Source organism: Sinocyclocheilus anshuiensis, unplaced genomic scaffold, assembly GCF_001515605.1.
Source record: "Sinocyclocheilus anshuiensis isolate Anshui unplaced genomic scaffold, SAMN03320099.WGS_v1.1 scaffold1237, whole genome shotgun sequence".
Taxonomy (NCBI): Eukaryota; Metazoa; Chordata; class Actinopteri; order Cypriniformes; family Cyprinidae; genus Sinocyclocheilus; species Sinocyclocheilus anshuiensis.
The window spans coordinates 938,244-943,732 of NW_015553581.1; the positions used below are offsets into that span (position 1 = coordinate 938,244).

General features: G+C 37.7%; 1 pseudogene; it reads left to right on the forward strand.

The window, feature by feature from the left end:
• The first annotated feature begins 2,275 nt into the window (after positions 1-2,275).
• Positions 2,276-5,489, forward strand: part of LOC107668357 (ATP-binding cassette sub-family B member 6, mitochondrial-like) — a 9,036-nt pseudogene continuing 5,822 nt past the window's right edge.

The window sequence follows — 5,489 nt, forward strand, 5'->3', positions numbered from 1 at the left end:
TTTTGAAGCCCAAAGTGGGCGGAGCGGGCCGTCGCCATCTTGGTGTTTAAGTCACTTCCTTGTTGGCTTCACGAGAGAGCGGGAGGTTGCCGCTTGGGTTAAAACTGGCATTTTCTGCCACCAGATAGGCTCCGCCCACAAAAACGTAATCGCTGTTTGCAAACACTGAAATTGGTCTATAGAGGGCACAACAGAATAAGAAATCTTTGAAGGACTTCCACATTTACGCTCTGTTTCCAAACAGTTAAAATGACAAATAAATGCATACTCTGAAAGCGCTCCACAAGACATGTGTGATTATAATACGGGATGCTCGAAATTGAACGGGAGAATGCACGTTTTAAACAGCTTATTGTACAGGTAAATTAATCGCCGTTCTAATCTAACGCTGCTGCACTGTAACGCACACACATAGGCTACAGACAGTAGCGCACATCACGCGCACAGAATAATTCAGCGCGGAAATGTATTGTCAACACTGTTCTGTGATTGAAAAGTTCCAGCATATATTTCTTAATAACTAAATCCCACAGCTTCATTACTAGTAGAGAGACGCTGCAAGGTAGAATTAATGCTCTCACTAATGCATTCATATGAATGTAATCTTTACTGTGCTACTTTATCTGTATCTGATTTAGAACGAGCAGAAATCTGTGAGAAACATAATGACTCAAAGACAAAAGAACTGATAAAAATGAGCTGTTATGGGAGCAATAGCCATGTGGGCAGCGCTGTGTCATATGCCATAGCTGTGCACAAGGTGTTTGTCTCAGCTCCAGACTTATTTGTTCATTAATGATGTCATCACATAAAAGTCGACTTCAAAAAATCAGAAGTCGTTCAACCCCTAATATATATATTCTCTAAGCACCAGGGACACTAAAATTCTTATTTAAATCTCAAATTTGTGTTCTTTTTTTTAATGTTACTTTTCTTAATATGCAGAGACAGAAACATAGACTAAATAAGCCATTTGAGAGAGAGTGTTAAAGTTGGACTGGATGGCCGTTTTTAGACCTAATTTGTGTGTTGAGCCTCTACTTGAGTGCATTCACATTATGATGTTTTGAATCACAGTACATTTTCAAAATGATTTCATAATCAAATGAAATGTCTGCGGTTCATTTTTAAGTGCCCAAGTTCAGACAATAGTTTTGGTTTATTGCAGTAAATCAGCCAATACTCTTGTTGGACATTAGGACACAGAGAGCATATTAGGTGTTATCACAAGTTCTTGTCTTCACTGCCAATCATTGGGCTGGTGATACCTGCTATGACCTCATTGACACATGCTCTAATCGGTATGGATAATCTCCCTTAATTGAATATTGATTTGTAGAGACACGTTTCTGTTCATTCTACAGATAAGACGCCTTGGCATTACTTTTAATAGTTATGGCATTAAAGCCCCATTTTCTGGCTCCTACATTCCTCTTGTGTTATCTGTTAATGATTTCTACACCTCTTTCCACTCACTTATCTTGCTATTTTGTTTAAAATTTGTGGTATTTTGAAATGAAATTTTGAAAGGTTTTGTTTGCAAAGAAAAAAACAAACTGATTTTAGATCACTTTCGCGCCATTGTTGCACATTATGGTTGTAAATTTGTTATGACATAAAATGTCAGCTGTATTCTGTCAAACATTGGCTTGTTTTGTGCCTCTGCCAGGACAAACTTCACTTATCCTAATATATATTTTTAGACTAAAGCAGAACCATACCAGAATGGTAATCAGATGGAAACGGCGTAGATCATCTCTGCAGTGGGCGGGGCTCTTGATATATGGCTAAAAGGGGGCCACCTTCGTGCTTCCTTACCTTCTCCATTCCAGGCCTACTTGTCTCATCTCTGCTCCTCTTTATGCTCTTCGAAACCCTTGATGTCATTTGGCACTGCCTCACAGAGTTTGCCAGTCTTTGGATCTCGGCAGCGGTCTATCACCGCACCCCTTCTAACAACAGGCAGCATGCGAAGATTGTCACCCTGCTTTATAATTGGGGTTTCAGATCTTCAGTGCATGGGACCCCTTCATAACCCATTAGCACCTGGCTCCTTAGCTTTAAAAGGCAGTGGATACTTCCGAACCCTCAGGTGGTGAAATACCTTAAAGTTCGAGGCCCACCTGTCCATGATTCACCTGTTGTTATAATGTAGGGCTGTGTACAGCTAGATAGTCTTTGCAGAGAAAACAATAATTTGTGCAGACAGCAACACCTATAAGAATTTCTAATTGGTTTATTTGAATGACTTTTATACTTTTCTTTGTTCGTATTCATGCATACAGGTGACATTGGTGTAGTTCCTCAGGACACCGTTCTTTTCAATGATAATATCCGTGAAAACATTCGCTATGGACGCATCTCTGCAAGTGACCAAGAAGTAGAAGAGGCTGCAGTGGCTGCTGATATCCACCATAAAATATTATCCCTTCCAGATGGTAGAGGACTGCTAACTTTTCATAGCTAGATTTAGTTTGTGAAATATTTTTACCATTCAAAATAGCTGTTTTCTATTTAAATATATTTTATTGAAAATAGTTGCTTAATATTTTTGTGGAAATGGTGATACACTTTTATTCACAATTCTTGTATGAATATAAAGTTCAACATAGCAAAAACAGCATTTGTTTGAAATTTTGTATTTGTTGAAAATTTTGTAACATTATATATGTCTTTCCTGTCACTTTTGATCAATGTAATGCATCCTTGCTGAACAAAAGTATCAATTTCTTCAACAAAAGGTCTGGTGAGTTTGCTGGCCAGTCAGGCACATCAACACCATGGTCATTTAACCAACTTTTGGTGCTTTTGGCAGTGTGGGCAGGTGCCAAATCCTGCTGGAAAATGAAATCAGCATCTTCAAAAAGCTGGTCAGCAGAAGGAAGCAGTTACACTTTATTTTAAGGTGTTCTTGTTACAGTATAATTATACAATTAAGTACTGAGTAATATTAATTAACTACATGTACTTACTATATGGTTAGGGTTAGGATTAGGGTTTGGCTTAGGGTTACTTGCATGTAATTATGCATAATTACATGCAAGTAACCCTAAGCCAAACCCTAATCCTAACCCTAACCATATAGTAAGTACATGTAACAAGTGTAACAAGGACACCTTAAAATAAAGTGTTACCCAGATAGGATTGTAATAACGTTGTAATATTATCCCTTTATGATTACAGGATATGATACTGAGGTGGGTGAAAGGGGGTCTGAAGTTGAGCGGGGGAGAGAAACAGAGAGTGGCCATCGTTCACACAATCCTGAAATGCCCTTGCATCATTTTGCTCGATGAAGTGAGTAAAGACTCTTGAAGGTTGGCAATTAATGATGGTGGTTTGTACTTAATCTGGTTTCTTAAATTTTGCTTTCAGGCTACATCTGCTTTAGACAGTCAAACGGAGCGTAACATCCAGGCTTCTCTCGCTCAGGTGTGTGTCAACCACACCACTCTCATCGTGGCACACAGGTAGGTCTGTTTCATATGTTAACTGAAGTGCTAATGCAACTCAAACTGATGGTCTGTGTTGGGGACAATATTTCACAGTGTACAAACCTCTCATAGCCTAAAATTGTTAAATTACTGTAAGAAGCTGCTTCAGGGAGCTGCACAATTGTATAATATAACATTTATACAATATTTTTACAAAAAAAGGCTTTTAGGGGCTTGTTACGTTCTTTTGGGGAGGGTTAAGTAACTTGCTTGGTTGCGCCCAACACTAATTATGATGAAAGTCATATTTCTGTCGGTGTCTGAGTGTTAAGGTGCGGTCATGTTTACTGTTGTTTAGTGAATTTTCATGGGCAAAATCCAACCTTTTCAGTAGGAATCCACGTGATCAGGAATATGACATGAGGGTGAAATATTTCCACACACAGATTTCGCAAAAGGTTTAAGTTGGTCACACGGATTCAGCGGTTCGTCCGATAGAAAGCTGCTTGGTTTGAAAGTGACTTCTGTCTGAACTGTACATACATAGCTACACAACAGACAGTGGACAATTTGTCTGTGAAATTATGCCAAAATTACACTAATGTGACCGCACCTTTATATCTGTCCTAATGCTCCTCTATGGCTAGGCCCTGAAATATAGACATGTCATCAGTGCTTTTGTCTACTGCTCTAAATTCTAGGCTTTATCCCTCAGATAACATCATGTATTGATAAAAGCTTTTGTTGGGCCATCTGGGCCACATCTAGCCTTAATTAAATTAATTTATTTGTCCTTAAACCCAGTGTCTTCAGAATAACACACTAGCTCAAAGAAATAAAAGATGTATGAAGGATAATGCAAACAATAGTAGGCAGCAGTCTCACCAGTGAGATAAAGCTAGACATGCTGAGCTCATAGTTCACACCTATGTGTTTGTGGCGTAGTCCATTGAACATGTTTTAAGTATCTTCAACCTTACAAAAGAGTGTTATTTTTTTTCTTGATTTTATGATAAAGTTAACTGTACAGTTAGTCTACAGCAGTTCGATTTTTTTTTTTGTGATCACCCTTGAACCTAGAAAAACTTTTGCATACATAAACTGCCTTTTTTTTTTTTTTTCTTTCAGATTTGGCATTTTTGTGTTGAATAACAAAAACAAAACTGTAATGGATTACCTGTATTAGATACATGATCGGTGTGACTGCATGTCGATTTCAAGGATACTGAAGAAGTTCTGTTGAATCTCGTCAGTGAGATTGCATGTGCTTGTCCAATTGTTAGTCAGATGGTTATTATATAAAGCCGCACATAGCCGGCCACATTTAAAACATCTGTTTAGTGCAGTGGATGATTGACAGGTGAGTGGGCCTTTACTGGCCACTAATAGATCAGTGCTTACACTACAGATGTAATGTGGTCACATGGGTGTCTAACCACCTCAGGATGTGATTTCAGTGATCTGACCACAAAACCTGTCTGCACCTGTATTTAGCACTGTTAGCTTGTGTTTAAATGACAGTTAAGTTGGTGATCAAGATATTGGTCTTATTATACCAGGTGTTAGCAAACAAGAAAAACAAATTATTTTACATACAGATTCAGTGGTCTGTCACAGTTTTACTCATACTTAGTATTTCACTACAAATTCATTATTAACTAATATTTTAACACTGTAATCAACTGATCCAATTGTCAATATTTATTTTTCATAAAGCCGCTTTTACAGTGCTTTACAAGCGTTAAGCCATATGGGGCAGCAGAATGTCACTAATTTATATATACTGTAGATACAGATCACTGTTACTTATGACCAGTGTTGGGGGTAACGCATTACAAGTAACGCGAGTTACGTAATCAGATTACTTTTTTCAAGAAACTAGTAAAGTAACACATTACTTTTAAATTTACAAGAAAATATCTTATTCAAATAAGTAATTGACTGAAAGCTCTCCAGTCCCCTTGTTGAGAGAAATCGAAAGTAAGATGTTACTTTAGTTCTAGAATAAATGTGAACATGCATTAATTCATCTCACTCACTCACAAAAAAAAAAAA